This window comes from Mesoplodon mirus (genome assembly GCF_964341445.2).
Source record: "Mesoplodon mirus genome assembly, chromosome: 7".
NCBI classification, from domain to species: Eukaryota; Metazoa; Chordata; class Mammalia; order Artiodactyla; family Ziphiidae; genus Mesoplodon; species Mesoplodon mirus.
In genome coordinates, this window is record NC_138983.1 from 34,721,847 (window position 1) to 34,747,989 (window position 26,143).

The following is a 26,143-nucleotide window of genomic DNA, read 5'->3' on the forward strand; positions in this document are numbered from 1 at the left end:
TTTGCAAACTCTTGACTGTAAGAGGATGAAGGTAAAGAAGGTGGGAGAGAGGAAAGGTTCTGATTTCCAAAAGGGTTAACTGGAGGAAAGTGGACAATCCCCCCGCTCCCCCCCCACACCCCAATTGTACTGAAAGGTAGAAAACAGAATCTGTTAACCCCTGCTTTTGCTTCCCCTCTATTCATGACAGTAGAAACTTCGGATGTCTGGACTAGGCTAATGGCAATTTATTAGGCTGATAGAATTTAATCTTGCCAGAATAGTTAATGCCTCCAAAGCCAAGTTGGCTCCTGTGCTCCCCAAATAATTTCAGATTTCAAAACCTTGCTCTTTGGACGAGAAGAACAATACCATGCAAAAAAAAAAAAAAAAAAATCGCCCCAAAGGGGGTTGATTCATAGGCTAGCCTAGCGTTTGTTTATTCACGTAGCAAAAGCTCGACTCTGTCAAACTCATCAGTGGAAGACAGCATCACCCCAAATCACGCGTGTCGCGCTCTTTCCCCCGCTCCCGGCCTCCTTGACTCAAGTAAAGCACTAAGGATCAATCCATTAAGACCATCCCCCCTCCGCTTTCCTCTCCTCAATAAGGGACAACGCTGAGCATGCAGACAGAGACCCTTCTGCACGAATGCATATGTGTGTCTTTACAATCGTTGTGCTAATGAGAAATCCTCACTCCTGTCCCCGGTTGGCTGAGCCGCCCCAGCGGGTTTCTTCGTTGAGGCGGTCATTTGGACTGTTCCACAATAGGGATGAGGAACACATGGTCGCTTCCAGGGAGTCAGAGAGTCACCCACTGCAGTGACCACACACCGAGCGCCAGAGCCCGTCCGGCTGTCCGAGGCTCTCCACCCTTCCCAGCCGCGTGCCCGACGTTACTGGCGACGACGGCCCCCCTCCCCTGCCGCCAGCCGTGAGGCAGAGGCCGGGACTCCGCAAGCCGGGCTGCAGAGCGCTCACGCCGCGGCGACGGCGGCGGAGAGCGGGGCCCGCCCGCCTGCTCACCCCCGCGTCCGGAGCTGGGCTGCTGGCGGCTCTCAGGGGCACCGGGGCTCCCGGCTCGGCTCCTGCAGCGTCTCGGGGCCGGCCCCCTCCCGGCGCGGGTCCTGCGGCAGCCGCTCTCCGCACCCCACCAGCCCGGCGGCAGCGGCAGCGGCAGCGGCAGCAGCTCCAGCCGCGCTGCCCCTCTTCATACTTCTCTGATGGCTCCTCTCGGTGCTGTTTGGGAAAAAGATTTTTTCCCCCTGCCAGAAACAGATTTCCTACATTTCATCAGTCCACATAGACCGAGCGGAAGTAAAATGCTTACTTTTTCTGGTGGACAGCAAACGCAATTGACACTGATTTACCCTTCAAACGGGGAGAGATTGTATTACAAGCCCTTGGCAGCAATTCCGAGTTTGGGGCCAAGCTCCGGCCCCCTCCCGGTCCCCCAAACACTAACCTAAAGGGCGGGGGAGAGGGCTGGGGAGGGGATCATATTTAACTCGGAGGTTTTAACAGAGTCAGTGGCTTTAGCACAATATTAAAATTGGGTGTTGGGAAAGTTTTGCTTTCCTGGCCAGTGATTTTGCAGACTCGGAGGCATGAGCTTGCCGGTAACTTCGGCCACTCTTCGTTCAAATTGAACAATTTGATTTCTTACAACTCCCTTTAAATATCAGACTTTAGAAGAGGCTGTATTTCACGGCTGTTTTCGCTTTACAAAAGGAAATACAGTTCCACCCTTCCTCCTCTCAGCCTCAGCTCAGTATTATGTTGAATGTCATAGACAATTTTCTCCAACTGTTGTTTATTAGGGTATGTATTCTGAGACGAAAAGTCTCCCCATGAAGCAGACAGATGTTCAAGTGTCTGCTTCATCTCTAATAGACATGTGACCTCTTGTTGAGTGTCCTAATCGCCTCAGGTTACTACTTTCCGTGGAGTGTAGGTGAAAATGATCACACTTCCGTGGAGTGTAGGTGAAAATGATCACACTTTTTTGTTGTTGTCGTTTCCATGTTCATCAGTTTCACAAGCATTTCTATCCAATGATCGTGTGGCACAGGTATTCTAGTCCTCTCTTGGATATCATGTTTAAGACGGTGAGCAATGTACCAACACACCCAGCCCAGCCTCCCCCCCACCCCCCCAAAAAAAATAGAAACTACCTGTGGATGGATAATAGCAAAGTGATGTGGGTAATTTTAGATATAACTGAAAAAATGCATTTTGTACTTATTATTGCTTTCATCTGGAAATGGTTATTTGCTCTAAAACATCTAGAAACTGCATCAGTTCCTTGGTTGTAGTAGCAGTGCAAATAATGAAGAAGGGAAGAAAACAGATGGAAAAGTTTGGTGGTGCTGAACTCCAAGCTTTTTATTTTAGTTCAGTTGGGTACTGCAATTAGCTCCATATTCCTCCTTGGGCTTCCCAGAAGAAAGGGAAAAGAGCCATTCCTCATTTTAAGGAGAAACAGCATTACAAAAAGGCCTATCTTACTGCTTAGATATACATCAACGAAAACATACAGAACAGGTTACTGATGAATTTGAGCAATCATGCTGATAATAAAAATTTTCAAAATTTAACCAGATAGATCTGAGTGTTACTACAGGCCCAACAAAGAACTCTCAGTTTCTGAACCTATAAAATTTAAGTAAAATCAAACATCCTTGATAATTTTTCATGATCAAAATATCATCAGCCAATAAATGTTAATTTAAGTATCTTCAGGGTATATGAGTTCAAAAAGTTTAACACCTAGATTTTCAAAAGCTCATAGTCTCCTCTTCTTTCTACATAAATATTCTTGTCACATTATTCAATATTAACATTATAAAAAGCAAAGTGTAAAGACAATATTTTTGTTGATTAAGGGACAATGTTAAACCCAGTTTGGGAAAATAAGGAGGCTTCCAGAAGCTTTGGGAGAGCATAATCATTCAAATTACTCCCTTTCATGCCCCTTTCTTCCAGGTATTTTTAATTTTAAATTCTGCCTTATATCAGATCCTCTGTTCTTTTTAGCAAAAGCCAAAAGGAAGATACTAGGAGAAATATGTGTTTTCTCCCTTAGCATCTATGAGTTGTGCTGAGTATTCTTTTGGTGACAAAAGAGAAGTAATACAAAAGATTTCTGAAGAGGCAGCAAAGTAGTGTTTTCATTTAAATTTTTTTCAGCATTCGTAACAATTTCCATTTGATCTTTATTTTGTGTTTTTGAAAATCAAATTTATACTTATGTATTCCAATCAGTCACTTATAAAAATTTGTCAGAAAATCTTTTCATCCAAGAATTTTCTTGCCTTGGTCTCAACCTAAACATATTTGTCTTAGGAAACCATAGTGCAACTGACTCAATGATAAGTTCCCTGATGTGAAGGTGAAGGAAGCGAATGCCTCAACTAACAAGGTGAGAAATGTCTAAATACATTCTTGAAACATAATGGCATAAAAAGGAAAAGTCAAGCCAAATTTAAAGAAAACATAGTATTGTTTTCCTTTTTAAGTTATCACAGTTTTGAAGACTTTATATTAAGAATTCCTGGGTTACTATGTTTTTCAGTGTTCTAAACCTTCAGCATCATCTTCAATATGAACTGTGACTTTTTCTAAATGTAAATATATATATGTGTGTGTATATATATGAATATACACATATATGTTTAAAATGAGCAATAAAATTATTTTTTTCCTCATCTATAGGTTAGCCTCTCCTCACCCCTCACCCCTCACCCCCCACGCATGGAAATAATATAAACGCACTTATTCTGAAAAGTGGGACAAACCTTCAATAGATGATGGAGATTACCAGGAATTTTGAAATAAATAATGTGGGAAGAGACACTAGATTAAAGTAAAATAAATTTCCAAGGGTGACCAAGACATTCTTATATCCCTAAATAGCTTCGAAAGGGCACTTAAAGATGGCAAGTGATAGCTTTAGAGGCAAGTGAGAAAAATGATACAGAAAGCAGCATGAAGACATGTAATGGTGCTGAAGAAATGTATAAAGCAATGTAATAAGTGAAAACATTTATTTATGTTTTATTGAAATAGCTTATCAGTGATGTAAAATATGTTGATATTTCCCTACCTAGCTAGCATCTTGGCCCATGATACAGGCCTTCAGTTGATTTACACTGAAATAAACTTTTTTAAATCTCATAAGGCAAACAAAATGGATTTTATAAGTCCTAGTATGGAAATTACAAATACTGTTAGGGATAAAAAGTCAATGCTATTACTTTTTATCAGTATTCATGTATAAAACTGCAAAGAATGAATTAAATGGGAGAAATTTCACGGGAAAAGTTCAAGATATACTCTCAGTTTGATATGCAACTTTAAAAAATCTATTGCTTTACTCTCAATGGAGAACTTTAAACTTTAGAAGTACAACACAACAGTAGCACAGATATCCATTCCTTACTGGGAAGATGCATATTTTTGCAAACTGTGTGTTATATATGAGCATATGTCTTCTAATTTTTACACAGGGGATAGATTGAAATCATTTTATGAAATATGCCATCTATCTTGTCTAGTTTTAAAATATCCTATGCAATATATACTGTTATGTGATTTTTCTTGTGTAGGTTGGAGTCGTGTTTTTTATTTTTCCAAATATTTGTGTGGTTTGTTTCAAAATCTTTTATTAAAATATCACGCCATCCTAACTGCAAGAAGCTCGACCTTAATATGAATGTTTAAGATAAAATATTTTTACTTTTATAACCTTCTCTTTCTTTTACACGACTGTCATCTCCAGTATCTAAAATACCATTGAGCATAGAGTAGGCACTCAATAAATAATTGTTGAATGAACAAATGACCATTATAGAAGAAGCCAATCTCTTAGGAAGCTTACTGCTAATTGGTTAGATTTTTATATATTGTCTTTAATTTAGTAGTTTGGAACTTGGAATAGAAAAATAATGTTAAAATAACATTATAAATGGTGGTTTCATCCCCAAGTTAGAATAATTTCATCTGGTTAAATGCAACTAGAGTTCAGTAAAACAGATGATTGCCTGTGTGCCAGGCTTATAAATGAGGTCAGTCTGTGTCACTTGTCACTTCATTAAAAATCAAGGTTGATTTGGACTCAAGGTTTAATCATAACCAATATTATGAGTGCAATGAAAAGTAATAGAAAATATTACTACTTCAGTGGCTTTCCAACTTTTTTTATTGTGACCCACAATAAGAAATACATTATGGAACAGACACATAAAAACACACTCAGACACACAACCAAAACATGTTTCACAAAACAGTACTTACCTTCCTCGGTTAATGCACTCTGTTATTTTTCTGTTTGGTTTTATTCTAGTCTTTTCTATGCCATTCAGTTGAAAAGAAATATTGTAAGGGAATTGCTAAATTTATTTCACAGCCCACAATTTGAAAAAGAAATCTGACTTAGAAACTAAGCTAAGGAGAAGATCCATCAAAATTGAGGTAGGGCATCAATGAACAGATGGTTTCATTATAAAGAACAAAACAGACGTGCATATATATTCTCAGTGGTAGATGATGTGATGTCCGTCACAATATCCCAAACATTGTACACCTCATACCTCCATGTCTTTGCTCATGCTGACTTGAATGATCTTTAACTTTCTCCCTTTGAAGAAATCAGATTCATTCTCCCAGGACCAGCTTAATCGTCATCCTCTTTGTGGTTCTCTTGATCTCCCTGACAGAATATTGCTGTACCTCTGGGTCCAGTGCTCTGGGAATTTTTCCATTTCTTTTATATCTCATTTAGGACGTAGTATCACAATTATTTTCGTATGCATATATCTCCTCTACTAAACTGTGAGTCCCTGGAAAGCAGGAACTAGTTATCTATCAAGTCCTTAGCATAGCACCAAACCCAAGGGTGTTGAATGATTGAATGAGTAAATAAATGAACCATAAAACCACTGAATATCTGAAGGGGAAAAATCGGGTGTCACTGGGTGATGGGACAGATACAGGAAGGAAGGACTATGTCCATCAAAAGGGAACTAAATGGAAATCCCTCTGTAAAGATGGTACCAACTATTAATTTTGCATCATTGTGGATAGAAAAATTTACATTATAGGTGAAATTTTACTGTCACATTTCTTGGGACTCTATTGCAGGTAGACCGTGGTCCAGTTATCCATTGATTTTTAACCCTGATGATGATAAATTTAGGATTACAGATCTTCCTCCGCTTATGGTGGTGTTACATCCCAATAAACACATCATTGTAAGTTGAAAATATCATAAGTCAAAAATACATGTAATATACCTAACTTACATTAAACATGCTCAGAACACTTACATGAGCCTACAGTTGGACAAAATCATCGAACACAAAGCCTATTTTATAATAAAGTATTTAATATCTCATGAAATTTATTGAATACTGTGCTGAAAGTGAAAAACAGAATGGTTGTATGGGTACAGAATGGTTGTAAAAGTATTGGTTGCTTACACTAGTGATCACATGGCTGTCTGGGAGCTGTGGCTGCCCGGCATCATGAGACAGTAATGTACTGCATATCACTAGCCTGGGAAAAGATAAAAATTCAAAATTTGAAGTCTGGTTTCTACTGAATGTATTTCACTTTGGCACCATCTTAAAGTAGAAAAATCATAATTTGAACCATCATAAGCTGAGGATCATCTGTATTTTGTTGAAGGATGAGAAAACTTGCTGAAATTTCCATTACTGAAACTATAACTTAGTTCACAAACATGGAATCTTTGCCACTGCTGATTTATACGAAGCATTTAGAGAAATGGCTCTTAAACTTATCTCATCAAAGGGCTTTTCTAGTACCAAATTGTAGACCAGGTAATATGCCAAGAAAGGTAGCACACCTAACTCAAAGTGAGAGAACTGTACAGGAAGGGGTCAGGGTTGGTGGGGCTTCTCTTGGCAGAAGGAAGTTTTGCCATCCTGCTGCTGTCGCCAAAGGCACTTGGACTCTAGAGCCATTTGCGAAGAGATTTCACCAGCAATTATTCCCACCAAAGCTGCCAAGGAATAGACATATTAAATTGTACTAATAATAGTTACCGCAGTTGAAATAATAACTAAGAGTCCAGATTTGGAGACAGAGAAAACCAGGGTCAAGTTCTAGCTTCTCCACTTACTTGCTGAAAATTATAGGCAAATTACTTAATCTTTCTAAGTTTCTATAAGTTTCCACATCTGTGAAGTGGGGTTAACAAATAGCCCCTCTCATAGGCATGTCTAGAGCATTATATAAAATAATACATGTAAAATATTTAGTTTACTGTCTGACATACAAGTGTGAAATTAAGGTTAGGTATTTTATTATTAATTGATGGCCTAAATCATCTTATTTACTCATTATAATAATCCCCTGGGATATGGAAATTCTCATCATTAAAAATACAGAAGATCAGAGAATTTTATGTGTCCTTTCTCTGAATCTTTCTCTCCTCCCCACTTTATGACATTCCATTTTGTACCCTTTTAGATATCCATGTTTTTTTAATTCGTTATTTAATCATTCATTCTCCACTTCCTCTGTGTAATTTTTTTGATTTGTTACTCCTTTTATTTAAGAGGCAATTTCAAATTATGAATGGGCAATTAATTACAAAATACTACTGATGATTTACAAAGACATCTTGGTTATTGCCTAATACTTTGTCCTTATCTTTAATAGAGATTGGTTTTTTAAAATAAATATTCTGATCCTATGAAAAGCATTTCAAATACCATGTATTTCTATGTAATAGTCATCCTATTTAAATGTTAATAAAATCTGTTTGCATGTAGATTAAAAAAATCAAAACATGAAAATATCAAAATGCCAAGTTATAATACAGTGTTACAAGTGGATTAAAGTATAAAAGGAAGTCATAATACCAAGGCTTTTTTCCTAGTTTATGAAATCTTCAGTTTAGTGAAGCTTAAATCAAGACCTAAAAATATTTGGAATTGTAACTAAGTTACAAACAAATAAATGGTCTACTCCCAGAGATCAGGAGTCTAATTGGAATTATTGACTCTCCATAGAGAGTCATTCTGAACCTCTGTGTAATTTTTATATAAAGATGAAGTTGCAGGACCAGATCATAGGTTAATAGGAAAAATGAACTATTAAACTGCACAGGTTAAGAGTCAGATTCATGTCTGAGTTTGACTGATTTGAAAGTCTGTGTTCATTTCCCTCCTTCTGCTCTTCCTTTTTTCCTTTCTTCATTCCTTCTTTCCTTCCTTCCTTCCATCCTTGCTTTCTTTTTTCCTTCTTTTAAGGAAAAAAAGAGGGGGAAGAGTCTACACATTAAATAAATGTATGTTAAAATGTTAACTGTAATAATAAAATACTCTGACAAAAAAGTTGAATCATTTTTGAAAAGAGGAGACTGTTTCTGTCAGGTACCCTAACTTAACCGGATGAGCTGCCCCTGGTGCTGAGGGTTCCACATCACATAGAATTACGTTAAATCCCTTACAGCAATGTGAAAAAGAACTCACACTAAGAACACAGCAGAAGACACTGAGAAAAAGCTTCTGAGCAGGAAAAGTCAAGAGAAGGTTTCAAATTCTACATGAAATTACCTCTTTTCTTTTGGCTTTAGCTGCAGGAGAGGACAGATGAGAGTCAAGGAAGGCATCTTCCTAATTGGCTCCTGCAGCCTGAGCAGACTGAATAGCCCAGAGACTGAAAGATGTTTATTATACAGAATTGGCTCATGTGATTATGGATGCCAACAGGTCCCAAGATCTGCAGGGTGAGCTGGCAACCTGGAGTCCCAGATCTGATGATGCAGTTCCATTCTGAAGGCAAGCAGGTTCAAGAACCAGGAAGAGCCAAGGTTTCAGTTTGAATCTGAAGGCAGGAAAAGGGTAATGTTCCACTTCAAAGTCAGTCAGGTAGGAGAAATTCTCTCTTACTCTGGGGAGATTCAGCCTTTTTATTCTAGTAAAGTTCTCAACTGATTGGATGAGGCCCACTCACATTAGGGAGGTCAATCTACTTTACTCATTCTACCAATTTCAATGTTAATCTCATCCAAAAACATTCTCACAGAGACACACAGAATAATGTTTTACCAAATATCTAGGAACCCTGAGGCCCGGTCAAAATGACACATAAAATTAACCATCACAGGAGAAATAGGTGAAAAGAAGCATTGGTGCAGATTTAAACACTCCATAATCCTTAAGACTCTCAGCAACATTGTGGAGAGGAGGAACCAAGACAGCAGAGTAGAAGGATGTGCTCTCACTCCCTCTTGTGAGAACACCAGAATCACAACTAGCTGCTGGACAATCATTGACAGGAAGACACTGGAACTCACCAAAAAAGATACTCCACATCCAAAGACAAAGGAAAAGCCACAATGAGATGGTAGGAGGGGCCCAATCACAGTAAAATCAAATCCCATAACTGGTGGGTGGGTGACTCACAGACTGGCAAACACTTATACCACAGAAGTCCACCCACTGGAGTGAAGGTTCTGAGCCCCACGTAAGGCTTCCCAACGTGGGGGTCTGGCAATAGGAGGAGGAATTCCTAGAGAATCAGACTTTGAAGGCTAGTGGGGATTGATTGTAGGACTTAGATAGGACTGGGGGAAAGAGAGATTCCACTCTTGGAGGGCACACAAAACATAGTGTGTGCACTGGGACCCAGGGGTAGGAGCAGTGACCCCGGGGGAGACTGAACCAGACCTACATGGTAGTGTTGGAAGGTATCTGCAGAGGCGGGCGGTGGCTCTGTTTCACCGTGGGGACAAGGACACTGGCAGCAGAAGTTCTGGGAAGTATTCCTTGGCTTGAGTCCTCCCAGAGTCTGTCATTAGCCCCACCAAAGAGCCCAGGTAGGCTGCAGTGTTGGGTTGCCTCAGGCCAACCAACCAACAGGGAGGAAACCAAGCCCCACCCATAAACAGTGAAGTGAATTAAAGTTTTACTGAGCTCTGCCCACCAGAGCAACAGTCAGCTCTACCCACCACCAGTCCCTCCCATCAAGCCTTTTAGATAGCCTCATCCACCAGAGGGCAGACAGCAGAAGCAAGAAGAACTACAATCCTGCAGCCAGTGGAACAAAAACCACATTCACAGAAAGATAGAAAAGATGAAAAGGCAGAGGGCTATAAACCAGATGAAGGAACAAGATAAAAACCCTAGAAAAACAGTTAAATGAAGTGGAGATAGGCAACCTTCCAGAAAAAGAATTCAGAATAATAATAGTGAAGATGATCCAGGACCTCGCAAAAAAAATGGAGGCAAAGATCGAGAAGGTGCAAGAAATGTTTAACAAAGACCTAGAAAAATTAAACAACAAACAAACAGAGATGAACAATACAATAACTGAAATGAAAACTACAATAGAAGGAATCAATGGCAGAATAACTGAGGCAGAACAATGGATAAGTGACATGGAAGGCAGAATGGTGGAATTCACTGCTGCAGAACAGACTAAAGAAAAAAGAATGAAAAGAAATGAAAACAGCCTAAGAGACCTCTGGGGCAACATTAAATGCAACAACATTCACATTATAGGGGTCCCAGAAGGAGAAGAGAGAGAGAGAAAGGACCAGAGAAAATATTTGAAGAGATTATAGTTGAAAACTTCCCTCACATGGGAAAGGAAATAGCCACCCAAGTCCAAGACGTGCAGAGTCCCATACAGGATAAACCCAAGGAGAAACACGCCAAGACACATAGTAATCAAATTGGCAAAAATTAAAGACAAAGAAAAATTATTGAAAGAAGCAAGGGAAAAATCACAAATAACATACAAGGGAACTCCCATAAGGTTAATGGCTGATTTCTCAGCAAAACTCTACAAGCCAGAAGGGGGGGGCATGATATACTTAAAGTGATGAAAGGGAAGAACCTACAACCAAGATTACTCTACCCAGCAAGGATCTCATTCAGATTCGATGAAGAAATCAAAAGCTTTACAGACAAGCAAAAGCTAAAAGAATTCAGCACCACCAAACCAGCTCTACAACAAATGCTAAAGGAACTTCTCTAAGTAGGAAACACAAGAGAAGAAAAGGACCTACCAAAACAAACCCAAAACAATTAAGAAAATGGTCATAGGAACATACATAACGATAATTACCTTAAACATAAATGGATTAAATGCTCCAACCAAAAGACAGGCTTGCTGAATGGATACAAAAACAAGACCCATATATATGCTGTCTAAAAGAGACCCACTTCAGACCTAGGGACACAGACAGACTGAAAGTGAAGGGAGGGAAAAAGATATTCCATGCAAATGGAAATCAAAAGAAAGCTGGAGTAGCTATACTCATATCAGATAAAATAGACTTTAAAATAAAAAATGTTACAAGAGACAAGGAAGGACACTACATAATGATCAAGGGATCAATCCAAGAAGCAGATGTAACAATTATAAATATATATGCACCCAACATAGGAGTACCTCAATACATAAGGCAACTGCTAACAGCTATAAAAGAGGAAATTGACAGTGACAAAATAATAGTGGGGGACTTTAACACCTCACTTACAACAATGGACAGATCATTCAAAATGAATATAAATAAGGAAAGAGAAGCTTTAAATGACACAATAGACCAGATAGATTTAATTGATATATATAGGACATTCCATCCATAAACAGCAGAGCCATAAAAAGAAATGAAATTGAGCTATTTGTAATGAGGTGGATAGACCTAGAGTCTGTCATACAGAGTGAAGTAAGTCAGAAAGAGAAAGACAAATACTGTATGCTAACACATATATATGGAATTTAAGAAAAAAAAATGTCATGAAGAACATAGGGGTAAGACAGGAATAAAGACACAGACCTACTAGAGAATGGACTTGAGGATATGGGGAGGGGGAAGGGTAAGCTGTGACAAAGTGAAAGAGCGGCATGGACATATATACACTACCAAACGTGAGGTAGATAGCTAGTGGGAAGCAGCCGCATAGCACAGGGAGATCAGCTCGGTACTTTGTGACCGCCTGGAGGGGTGGGATAGGGAGGGTGGGAGGGAGACGCAAAAGGGAGGGGATATGGAAACATATGTATATGTATAACAGAGTACACTTTCTTTGCAAGTGCGGACGGAACATTGTCCAGGATAGATCACATCTTGGGTCACAAATCAAGCCTCAGTAAATTTAAGAAAATTGAAATCATATCAAGCATCTTTTCTGACCACAATGCTATGAGATTAGAAATCAATTACAGGGAAAAAAATGCAAAAAACACAAACACATGGAGGCTAAACAATACATTACTAAATAACCAAGAGATCACTGCAGAAATCCAGAGGAAATCAAAAAATACCTAGAGACAAATAACAATGAAAACATGATGATCAAAACCTACGGATGCAGCAAAAGCAGTTCTAAGAGGGAAGTTTAAAGCAATACAAGCCTACCTCAAGAAACAAGAAAAATCTCAAATAAACAACCTAATCTTACACCTAAAGGAACTAGAGAAAGAAGAACAAACAAAACCCAAAGTTAGTAGAAGGAAAGGAAACATAAAGATCAGAGCAGATAAATGAAATAGAAACAAAGAAAACAATAGCAAAGATCAATAAAACTAAAAGCTGGTTCTTTGCGAAGATAAACAAAATGGATAAACCATTAGCCAGACTCATCAAAAAAAAGAGGGGGAGGACCCAAATCAATAAAATTAAAAATGGAAAAGGAGAAGTTACAAGAGACACTGCAGAAATACAAAGCATCCTAAGAGACTACTACAAGCGACTCTATGCCAATAAAATGGACAACCTGGAAGAAATGGACAAATTCTTAGAAAGGTATAACCTTCCAAGACTAAACCAGGAAGAAACAGAAAATATGAACAGACCAATCACAAATAATGAAATTGAAACTGTGATTAAAAATCTTCCAACAAACAAAAGTCCAGGACCAGATGGCTTCACAGGTGAATTCTATCAAACATTTAGAGAAGAGCTAACAGCCATCCTTCTCACAGTCTTCCAAAAAATTGCAGAGGAAGAAACATTCCCAAATTCACTCTATGAGGCCACCATCACCCTGATACCAAAATCAGACAAAGATACTACAAATAAAGAAAATTACAGACCAACATCACTGATGAATATAGATGCAAAAATCCTCAACAAAATACTAGCAAACAGAATCTAACAACACATTAAAAGGTTCATACACCACGATCAAGTGGGATTTATCCCAGGGATGCAAGGATTCTTCAGTATATGCAAATCAATCAACGTGATACACCATATTAACAAATTGAAGAATAAAAACCATATGATCATCTCAATAGATGCAGAAAAAGCTTTTGACAAAATTCAGCACCCATTTATGATAAAATCTCTCCAGAAAGTGGGCATAGAGGGAAACTACCTCAACATAATAAAGGCCATAATAAATACGACAAACCCACAACAAACATCATTCTCAATGGGAAAAAACGGAAAGGATTTCCTCTAAGATCAGGAACGAGACAAGGATGTCCACTCTCACCACTATTATTCAACAGAGTTTTGGAGGTACTAGCCACAGCAATCAGAGAAGAAAAAGAAATAAAAGGAATACAAATTGGAAAAGAAGAAGTAAAAGTGTCAGTGTTTGCATATGACATGATACCATACATAGAGAATCATACAAATGCCACCAGAAAACTACTAGAGCTAATTAATGAATTTGGTAAAGTTGCAGGATACAAAATTAATGCACAGAAATCTCTTACATTCTTATACACTAATGATGAAAAATCTGAAAGAGAAATTATGGAAACACTCCCATTTACCATTGCAACAAAAAGAATAAAATACCAGAAATAAATCTACCTAGGGAGACAAAAGACCTGTATGCAGAAAACTATAAGACACTGATGAAAGAAATTAAAGATGATACCAGCAGATGGAGAGATATACCATGCTCTTGGATTGGAAGAATCAATATTGTGAAAATGACTATACTACCCAAAGCAATCTACAGATTCAATGCAATCCCTATGAAATTAACAATGGCATTTTTTACGGAACTAGAACAAATCATCTTAAAATTTGTATGGAGACATGAAAGACCCCGAATAGCCAAAGCAGTCTTGAGGGGAAAAAATGGAGCTGGAGGAATCAGGCTCCCTGACTTCAGACTATACTACAAAGCTACAGTAATCAAGACAATATGGTACTGGCACAAAAACAGAAATATAGATCAATGAAACAAGATAAAAAGCCCAGAGATAAACCCATGCACCTATGGTCAACTAATTATGAAAAAGGAGGCAAAGATATACAATGGAGAAAAGACAGTCTCTTCAATAAGTGGTGCTGGGAAAACTGGACAGCTACATGTAAAAGAATGAAATTAGAATACTCCCTAACACCATACACAAAAATAAACTGAAACTGGATTCGAGACCTAAATGTAAGGTTAGACACTATAAAACTCTTAGAGGAAAACATAGGAAGAATACTCTTTGACATAAATCACAGCAAGATCTTTTTTGATCCACCTCCTAGAGGAATGGAAATAAAAACAAAAATAAACAAATGGGACCTAATGAAACTTCAAAACTTTTGCACAGCAAAGGAAACCATAAAGAAGACGAAAAGACAACCCTCAGAATGGGAGAAAATACTTGCTACCAAATCAACGGACAAAGGATTAATCTCCAAAATATATAAAGAGCTCATGCAGCTCAATATTAAAGAAACAAACAACCCAATCCAAAAATGGGCAGAAGACCTAAATAGACATTTCTCCAAAGAAGACATACAGATGGCCAAGAAGCACATGAAAAGCCCCTCAACATCACTAATTATTAGAGAAATGCAAATCAAAACTACAATGAGGTATCACCTCACACCAGTTAGAATGGGCATCATCAGAAACTCTACAAACAACAAATGCTAGAGAGGGTGTGGAGAAAAGGGAACCCTCTTGCACTGTTGGTGGGAATGTAAATTGATACAGCCACTATGGAAAACAGTATGGAGGTTCCTTAAAAAACTAAAAATAGAATTACCATATGACCCAGCAATCCCACTACTGGGCATATACCCAGAGAAAACCCTAATTCAAAAAGACACAAGCACCCCAATGTTCATTGCAGCACTATTTACAATAGCCAGGTCATGGAAGCAACCTAAATGCCCATCGACAGACGAATGGATAAAGAAGTTGTGGTACTTATAGACAGTGGAATATTACCCAGCCATAAAAAGGAACGAAGTTGGGTTATTTGTGGAGACATGGATGGATCTAGAGACTGTCATATTGAGTGAAGTAAGTCAGAAAGAGAAAAACAAATATCATATATTAATGCATATATGTGGAACCTAGAAAAATGGTACAGATAAACCAGTTTGCAGGACAGAGGTTGAGACACAGATGTAGAGAACAAACGTATGGACACCAACAGGGGAAAACCACGGTGGGCTGGGGATGGCGGTGTGATGAATTGGGCGATTGGGATTGAGATGTATACACTGATGTGTATAAAATTGATGACGGATAAGAACCTGCAGTACAAAAAAACAAAGAAAAAGAACAACTAATACTAAACTTTCTTTGGGTTATTTGTATGGAAATATGTTAATATAAATGTTTCAGACATTACATGAAATTTCTAGAAATCTTATATGTTCTGGTATAATTTCATAAGTCATAATTGTAGTTATTACTTTAAAATGTATATCTCAGAAATAACTAAATTTTCTTGTCAATTGCATTATTATGAACTTTCATCAAATCTTTAACCTTGGTCATTTTTAAGTCTTTTGTCATTTACACAGTTCTGGGTGTACTCTGATGCTTTTGCAAAAATGTTCCTATAAAAGGCTTTCATCTTCAAGGAATTCATGGAAAAGGCTCTGACAAGTACAGGTTTCTGGTAACTGACTACACTGATGAACTGAATGAATAAGCATTTTCTGAACTCTAATGGAAAAGTGATGAATTCATAAAAGTGCTAACAAAAGATCAAGATAAAAAAAATTAATTACATGGGACTGAGTGAACTGATGAGGATGATTATAATTTTTGTGACTTTCTGTTTGAATAAAAAAAAAAAATCCCACAAGGACCCAGAGGCAAAAAATATACAAATCAATTTTCACTGCAAAGTAAAGGAGCTGTTACAGCGGAGGATTACTGGACTGAATGTCAACATTATGACATAGTATGAGTGTGTTTCATGTTTGGTAATTGCAATCATTGTTGCTTTTGTTGTGGTCATCATTTACAATGCTTGGTGTCAGTTTATTTATCTCTTGTAAAAATAAAATACAGTGTGTGTGTCTGAAAAAAAAAGAAGACTCTAAGCAAATCTAAGTTTCATCATGTTCCATGCAAATTAAGATGCTAGAATGAAAATAAACATGTATTAGCTTGAAAATAAAAAGAAAAAATGAAAGTAGGAAGGGTTTGCACTGTATTCCAGTTGAAATAAAGTATAATGACTGAGATTCTGACATGCTCTTTTAGTACCAGAATAGCATTTATGCATCAAAATCTGCTTATGAATACACAGTAAATGTAAATGTTCAACTAATCTTGTATAACAAATGTAGCCACTAACTGTTCCTTTACATATATTGAATAGGATCTTTATCTCTTTACATATATTGAATAGAAAATCAAAAGAATCTTTTTTTCTAGAAACATCTTTCTCATTAAAGTACAATTTATTCTGCTAGCAATAAATTAATAAAACGAGGCATGCCTTGTTCTTTCCAAGTCAAAGTCCCTAACTTCATGGAACTTATATTTCACCAAAGTGAGACAGAAATTAAACAAATAATCCAATGAAATTAATCCACAATATATCAAGTGATAATAAATGGGTTCTGCAGAAAAATAAAATAAGGGTAAACGTGATAGAAAGTGCTGAAAGATGACAGATGTTATACGTGGTCATGGAAGGCCTTGCCAGTAAAGTGACAATTGAGCAGAAACCCAAAGGAAGTAAGTGCACTATGCAGAATCCCTAAGGACCATTGCAGACAGGGCAACAACTAGTACAAAGTCACTGAGGCAGGGGAATGCCACAAATCAGATGTTCCAGAAAATCAAAAAGGCTCCTATGGCAGAGATGAGTAAAGGGGGAGTAGGAGATAAAGTCAGAGAGATTGGGGGGGAGGGGGGAGTTCAGATCCCATAGGGCCTTGTAAGCCTTTGTAGTTTGCTTTTCTCTCAAGTTTGAGCAGAGGGGTGACGTGATCAGATTTAGAGTTTAAAGCTGTCACTCCGATTCCTGGGTAGACAATAGACTGCAGGAGGACATTGATTATGTACAGGGGAAACAGTTCAATGGTTATTGTAATAATGCAGATGAGAGGTGCGAGTGACTTGGATGAGAGGGATAGCAATGGAATTAGAGAAAGGAATCGGATTCTGGATATCTTTTGAATGGTTATTCTCTTCTCTTTGATTCACACTCTTTTCCCCCAGTTTATTCATTTTGTAATAAGGCAGATGACTTATGTGAGCATCAAATCTAGTCTACAATATAACATCATCCATGACATATTTCACTATGATTTTTATTTTAAATTATTTAAATTTTATCACTGATGGCTGGGTAGGCAGTGTGAGAAACAGACAAGGCGAGCCTAAGATTTTTTGTGTAAGAAATGCTGCAGTTTACTGAAATGGAAAAGACTTTGGGAAGAAGTTGTCTTGGTTTGTTTTGCCTTATCTTGTTTTCTGTGGGGTGGAAATTAGATTTCTAGTTTTGCATAAGTTAAGTTTGATATGACTACTTGGTATTCAAGGGAAGCTCTCATGTGGTCAGTGGAGCCCAGTAAAGGGTGAATCAAAAATAACTGAGTCTACAGTGCTTTGTGTCCACCTAGAGGGGTGGGATAGGGAGGGTGGGAGGGAGACGCAAGAGGGAGGAGATATGGGGATATATGTATATGTATAGCTGATTCACTTTGTTATACAGTAGAAACTAACACACCATTGTAAAGCAATTATACTCCAATAAAGACGTTAAAATTTTTTTTTTAAATAAAAGAAAATGAAAAAAACAAAATGGAGCTCTGCACAGATGTGACCCTCAGGGCAGAGCCCTGGCATCAACAGTAACAAACACCCTCAAAGCTTCTTATGCACGTTAAAATTTGAAAACCTTTGCCAGAGATTAAAAATAATAATAATAACTGAGTCTTTTAAAAGCAAATCTTATGTGTACACACAAGTATTCAGTTGTCTCCATTCCTCTTCCTCACAAACACATCGTATTACTTAAAGTCTCTCACCTTAAACACTGGGGAATTGCTGAATAAAAGTAGAAATATTAATTGTCATTTCTAATTGTTTAGCTACCAGTTGTTACAGAACTCTGGGGGAGACCCATCTCATTACTAAATTGTTAATTTAAATCCTAATAAAATGTATTAGGAGTAATGGATGATTATGGGCCAAGATACGATGCTCACATAATTGAGCTGCCCCGTTTGACAACCCATGACCGGGGTAAAAAGAGTGTAAGGAAACAGTTGTCATCACCCTGAAGGTTAAGAAAGAAAATTAGCTCATAACGAATCTCTGGTTCAGGAGATAACCTACTGTTTTTTCCTTCCCTGCTATTAATATTTTCTCTGTTCTTCTTTGCCTTCTTTATATTTAGAGTTTAACTCACTCTCTTTGTGTGTTTGTGTGTGTGTGTGTGTATCACACACATATATATATATTTCCTTTTCTGGTCCAGGTAAGTATAATATAGTGGCGTTTGATTGTTTTTATGCTGTCTTGACCCGGTTTCCAGGTCCTGGGTAGAGTCTGGTCGGTTCCTCCTCTGAAGCAACCAATTAAGTCTGCACCCTGACCACTTCCCTTATTAGGCTTTCATACTCTGAACCACAGTGCACTTACCCTAATCTCCATGGAGCCAGGAATCAGAACCGGGGAGAACCCTCCACCCTGTAATGCTCTGGGGGGTCCACAGAATATTTCAAGTTAGCCAGTTCACAGGGACTAAAAATTAACCCAGAAGTTCGCCATACAGAGGCTGACCCTACAGCTCCAGCTTGCTGTTACCCTGTCCCAGGATAAAAGTGCTTATGCGGCTCTGCATGACAGCCTTCTTTCATTTGGAGCTGTAAGAAAGAGTTCTGACTTTCATCTATCCAACCGTCAGTGTATTTTGATGTGTCCTGCCCTGAAAAGAAACCTTAGGTTTTATAAAAACAGGAAGGAAGGAAGGGATGGAGAACTGCTTTTATCCTACTTCCCTTTCTTCATCTCGTTCACACTCCTAGAATTCTCTCCTCTTGTATGATTTCTAGATTTTTTCTGCTTCCTTGTCCTTCTCCCTTAAAATGTTCCTTCCTTCTCACTATCTCCTCTCTATAGAAATACAATGATCATAATTCCCTGTGCTCATGAATTTCTGCAAGTTATCTCAAAAGACTTTATAAAAGTTAAAACTAAAAAAAAATGAGTAAAAAAATTAAAACTTTAATAGAGTAAAAGTGAAAATGTCAGGTATAGAGTGTAAAAGCTTGGAAGTGCTGTAACACACACACACACAATAACAGACACCATAAGTGGGAGAGTAATAAGCAATACCTTTGCGTGATATCCATTTTAACTTGAACTACCTTTGACTATTTCCACCATCAGCAATTTTCTCTAGCTCATACATCCTATGGCTTATGAATAAAGTGTGGAGGTGGTTTTCATTTGTTAATACTGCTTTACCACTTGGTTGTAGATTTGTCAAAGCATAAAGTTTACTTCTCGATACTTTTTATTTAAGTTTTCTTAAATTCCAGTAACTCTTTATAGTTTACCTGGATTATACATTGTTCTTTTTTCCTCCAATATGTGAACGCTCTTTTTACATTAAATTTCTCCTTTACACAATTCTTTTTTTTTCACATCAATACTCTTTGCGTCATCAGATATTATTTTCAATATTCTATACCTTAGGCAGATCTTCCTAATTGCTGCTGGTGTCTGTCATATGCTGAATTAAGAATAATAGCAAGGGAGGTTACCCAATTCTCTTCATTAATGACGTGCTGCTGCAACTCATAAGGAGATGATGAAAAGCTTCAAGTTTCAGAAAATACAGCCAAGTTTAAGACCCAAAAAATCTAAGCCAAGAATCAGAAGAGACATCAGCAACTAGTATATGCTATGGTTTTACAGTTTGTGGAAATTATAGGTGTGATGAAATAAAAAAGTTCCAATTTATTTTGGAACATTTTTAGTTCCTTGTTCATGAATAACTTTAATCTGCAGTTTATTCAGATAATATGATACTACATAAAGATATTTTTACTTTTTAGTAAATAAGAACATTTTTATGAAACAACAAGAATAAAGTATGATCCAAGAAGCACAGGAAAGATATGAAACAGACATAATATTTATTTAATATTTTTCCTCATAATTTAAAAATAATTTATAACATCTCATATACTCAGTCTTAAATATTGCACTAATTTTGCTAATTAAATTTTATCATTTAGTCTTAAATATATAAGCTAGAGACATAGAAGGTAAAGAAATAAGGCTAGGCTCTGTACCAAGAAAGTATATGATTTATATCTTATGGTTTGGTTTAATTTCCTTGCTGAGCCAGCAGAGGAGACATTTATGAGGGCTGCCAGAACATACATTAATTTTTTTCATTGAGGCAGAGTTTACAAGTGGAACTAAATTATATATGGGAATTATACAGAAGTTCTCACAAATAGAGACACTAATTTTTTCCAAAACAAACTGGTGATTTTCACAGTCTGGGGAGTTTATGATTTCAACAAAGTATAGTAATTTTTGGTTTTGTTCTTGTTTTTCAAATTTGGAATTAAAGAGTGGATGGAGACTCTGATAATGTTTTTGGAATGCTTCTTGCTGTATCACAAACTTATCTCAGAGAGTTTCCTATATATATTTTTTTTTTAACTGTTAGGAAATCTTTATTAGGTGCCTAAGCTGGGGACCATGGGAATACAAAGATTAATTAGAACGACTATTTCCTTTGAAGAATTTTCCATTGGTGAAGGAAAGAGACAAATGAAGAATTAGCTTAATGCAGAGTAAGTGTTAACTATAGATATTAACAATGTAGAGAAGAGCAAACAGAAGCAACGTCAGCCTGTCTCTGGAATCAGGGTAGGTGAGGTTGTGGGGTGAGTCCACCCACTTGGGTGACCCCAATATAAGGTAAGGGAGTTGAGCCCAGGCATGGAGGTGTGAAAGTGTACAGTCTTCAGGGAATGAGAGGCAGTCTGGAGAGGCTGGGGATTCAGGTGACAGAGGATAGTAGTGGGGATGAGGCTCTGATCAGAGTTTAGATGGTCTTGAATACCATATTGAGAAGTTTAGACTCTGAATAGCATAACTCAAGTTTCAATTCAATTAATTTTCTAACAGATTTCGTTATTAATTCAGGGATATACATCACACAACTACACTTTTTCCTGTTGAAAATTTTCATTTTCTAACCATTAGAAATACTTATATAGCTCTACATTAACCATAACTCTTTATGGTCTATATTTTAGTTTCATAATAAAGATTCAGGGATGCATTTCACATTGGGAACGAATCTCCTTTATCCGAAAAAATTAGGTAAATTTTCTATTATTTATTAATTATTTATCATCACTTGGACCTACAAGTTCTTGCAGGTTATTTTACACTTATTTAGAAAGAAAACTATTTAAATAATTTCAACTAGAGGGAATTAAAATATTATTGGACCATTAAGTGATAATGACCTCATAGTATTTGGTCAGGTTTTGAATTAAGCACCTTCACCCAGGTATCATCTAATGCTCCAGTTACTATTGCTGTGTAACAAACCACTCCAGATTTAGTGATGTACAACCACCACCATGTAATTTTGCTAATGAACTCTATGGAAAATATCACACAGAGCACCGCAGGGATGGCTCATCTCTGTCTCACAATGTCTGAGGATTCAGGTAGGAAAACTCAAACAGTTAAGGACTGGAATAATCTGTATGCTTGGTCAGTCTCATATCTGGGCTTGGATGACTGAAGGCTTCTCCTTGTGAACTGGCCTTCTCAAAGCATGATGACCAGATTCCTAAAGGGAGTGTTGTTAGGGCAATGTCCTGAGAGCAAGCAGTCTAAGCGAACCAGGTGGAAGATGCATGGCCTTTTAGGATCTAGCCTCAGGATTCACACAGCATCCCTTCTGTCATGCAATATTAGTCAAATTGGCCACAAGTCCATCCTTTCAATAGGAGGACTGTCAAATATTTCTGGGCCATGTTTAAAACTGCCATACCTAGTATCTTAATCCTAACTCAGACTATTGGCTATTTGAAGATTTCTTCTCTCTTAGACTGGGTCTTGCTGATGCAGATTCCATTTTATTCATTATTTTATCCCTAGGACATAATATGGCACATAGTATGGGTTCAAAAAGTATTAGTTGGAAAAATAAACTATTTACCAAATGCATCTTGCTTGCCTCATTTTTTTTGTCTTGCCAGTCCTGATAGGTAGAATATGCCTTTCATTCCTCTATGAATTCATATATATATATATATATATATATATATATATATATATATATATATATAATATTTGAATGAGAAAGAAGAACTCTCTAATATCAATTGTATATAGTAGCTGTTCTAGGTGCCTTGCAAACATGATTTTATTGAGTCCTCATAACAACTTTATGGCAAATATTATTATCTCCTGTTTATGAATGAAGGAATAGACTCAAAAGTTTAAGTAACTTGCCTGAGGTAAACTTAAAAGCAACAGAAGTATTAAGCCCAGGTGTGTTTGATTCCAAAATTTTGCTGAGCTTAACAAACACTAAACACCAACCATGTATTCGTGGTTATGTTAGGAACCAAAGGTACAAAAACTTAGCCCCTCCTTTTTAGGAGCTCAGAGTCTAATGAAAAGAAGTCTCACCATCAAAGAAAGTGCATAATTTTTTCCACTCCATCACCTTGCATTCCTCTATCCTGTAAGGTTCTGTAGAAAGTACTGTGTACATTAAAAATACCATTAAGAGGCAGTCATCCCAATTTTTTATGGCTGAGTATTATTCCATTGTATATATGTACCGTATCTTCTTTATCCATTCATCTGTCGATGGACATTTAGGTTGCTTCCATGTCTTGGATATTGTAAATAGTGCTGCAATGAACATTGTTCTGAATTATGGTTTTCTCGGGGTATATGCCCACTAGTGGGATTGTTGGGTCATATGGTAGTTGTCTGTCATACAGAGTGAAGTAAGTCAGAAAGAGAAAACCAAATATCATATATTAACGCATATATGTGGAATTTAGAAAAATGGTACAGATGAACCTATTTGCAGGGCAGGAATAGAGATGCAGATGTAGAGAATGGACATGTGGACGTGGTGGTGGTGGGGCAAAGGGGGATGGGATGAATTGGGAGATTGGGATTGACATATATACACTAGCATGTGTAAAACGGATAGCTAGTGGGAACCTGCTGTATAGCACAGGGAGCTCAGCTCGGTGCTCTATGGTGACCTAGATGGGTGGGATGTGGGGAGAGGGAGGTCCAAGAGGTAGGGGATATATGTATACATACAGCTGAACCTTCACTGTACAGCAGAAACTAATACAACACTGTAAAGCAACTATACCCCAATAAAACCAACAAACAAAAACCAAACCAACAAACAAAAAAGAGACAGTCATCTCATTCAAAAAGGTTAAGCTGGAGCTAAGATGCACAAACCCACTTGAAATGTAATTGGCCTGGGTATTCTTGCCCTTTTTGTGGAGGTGGGACCCTGCACAATGAACCAAGACTACTGAATTCAATCCTTGCAGTAGCAATATGCCCAGCTTGGGGATGGATCCAGTTGGTTCATGTCATTAAACATTTGCATCATAAAAGGAACCTAACTTCTACTGAAATGCAGTAAATAGTAAATGACAAATTAACAATCCAACCACAAGTGTTAAAAGAATGTAGAAGTGAAACAGATTACTTTCAACTGGAATTATCAGGAAAAGCTCATAAAAGAGGTAGGATTTGACTTGCGTTTTGTAGCATAGAAGGACGTGTTTTATGTGAAGCAGAAGGGAAGACAATGATTCCAGGTGCAAGAAACATTAGGCACAGCAGTTGAGAAAGGAAAGAACAAGACTGTTCTGGGCTAGAAATAAGACTAGTTTAGTAAAATTAGAGGTAAGGTGCATTTTTAAAGGAACCATCATAAAATAAAGCCTGCATATATTTGTGACTATTTTTGAGCTCCTATACTACACAAAATAATATTAGCTCCCTTTCAATGAGTGCTTTGTATTATGCAAAGCTGGTGAGTCTTATTCTGACCATATATAGAAACAAATGAGTGAGCAGAAATGAAAAAAAAAAAAACAAAGAGAAAAGGAAGGAAGATAGACAAAAGGAAGGAAGGAAGGGAGGGGGAAGGGAGGGGGGAGGGAGAGAGGGAAGGAGGGGGGAAGGGAAATTTTAGAATTAGAAAGCAAGCTTGGCAGTGTGCAAATACTACTTAACTAAGCCACTTACCATGGTAGTGCATAATGTAGGTTTTTGATTTCTGGATTATTGTCTAAAAGAGATGCCATACAAAAACAATTTAGCATAGTTAGTCAAATGTCTTATGACCAGTTTCCAAATACCCCACCTTTCACAAAATAGAATTTTCCTTTGGCAGTGTCGACTGCCTATGTCTTTTAATGCTGTGCTGACAGTCTTTCCAATGTTCTATCATCTGGGTATCTGATTAGTGTTCATACTTTATGTTCCTCAACCATCTACCTAATGAGATTACAAAATTCAAGAACACATAGATTTAAAGTTGAAAATACTTGGACTACTAGAAGTTGAGTGCTAGATTTAGTGTCCTTTAGGCTATAAAAAAGTAGAGAAAAATAGGGGAAATCTGGCAGCTAGTACAGGCAATAAAATGTCAATTGATCTTAAAGCACACTATAGAGGTATTCAGTCATCCTGTTAAAATTAAATTAAGCTCCCCTCCTTTTAATTAAAATCTGTAAATAAACTAAGTAAAATCATCACATCAGAGAGCTAGAGAAGAACATGATGTTCGCTTTAATCACTTCTCATTTTGCAGATTTGCAGATATTAACTGATATTCTGGTTGGGCAGAGGATAAAACACCAAACTTTTTTCTCACTAGTGAATACAATAGAATGAATACTGTTTTTAACAACCCAAAACACTAGGAACAGAAAATTTTATTTGAACTAGAAAAAGTTAAGAATGTTACCCTTTAAAAATTATAATTTTACTAACAAAATTTTTTAATATAAAGTTTGGCATTCTTGATTTGCTTAAATTATGTTGTTGATTGCCATCCCTAACTTTATAATATTTCAATAACATTATTATTTAGGAAAATATTTATCTGAACATTTTCTCAATACTTCCCATTACACAGTCAAATTTAATCTGCTACATATATATACATGTGTGTATATATATATATATATATTTTTTTAATCTTGCCTTTAATATTATCGCTACCTTCCTCTTTCTACCCTACAATCCTCTCTGTAATTTTGTCTTGTTCTGAACTCTTGGCATTTAGCATCTTCTAACATGCTGAATTGGCCATGGGATACTGAAATGTCTTCAAATGGATCCAGGTTCTACCAATATCCTGATAACAGAGATGTTGCTCAGTTGTATACAGTCCCTCCTCTATGTCCAGCATCAATAAAACAGATGAACACAAAAATTATACCAGCTAGGGTAAAGGTGAAGATACACCATATTCTAAGATAACCAGAAATAGGGGTTTTTACCCACTGGATCTGTTTAAGTAGAGATATGCAAACTGTTAGAAAATTACAACATTCATTAATCCACTCAAAAGAAAAAAGGGAAAAGAAATATTAACTATAGCACTTTTGCTTTAAACACCCCTCTTGCCCCTTAAGTGGAGTATTTCGCTCAAACTTGATGGAATATTCCCTTTAAAGCTTTCCTTTATGCTTAAAATTTGGTAACTAACTGATAAAAACATTACCAAAAGAATTTTTACATACCCATAAAATGTTCTGTGATATTGTGAATTTTGTTTTAATCACTTATTTGGCTTATTTCAGCCAGGTTATTTTGAAATGTTAGGAATCTTTGGGGGAAATACTTGACATTAATGGTATTAACAGACTAGCCCAATCTAAGAGCTTAGATTAGGTCTGGAAGTTATTAAAA

General features: G+C 37.1%; 1 protein-coding gene across 4 annotated transcripts in view; it reads right to left on the bottom strand.

The window, feature by feature from the left end:
* GAS2 (growth arrest specific 2) overlaps positions 1–1,241 on the bottom strand; it is a 124,756-nt gene extending 123,515 nt beyond the window's left edge. For 3 of the 4 annotated variants that reach the window (XM_082626452.1, XM_082626451.1, XM_082626453.1), the window contains exon 1: positions 1,008–1,094. The gene's annotated coding sequence lies outside the window, so the exon portion shown is untranslated. Of the gene's footprint in view, positions 1–1,007 lie in introns of all 4 variants that reach the window. The other variant, XM_082626454.1, reaches the window with a different exon arrangement.
* Positions 1,242–26,143: the final 24,902 nt, after the last annotated feature.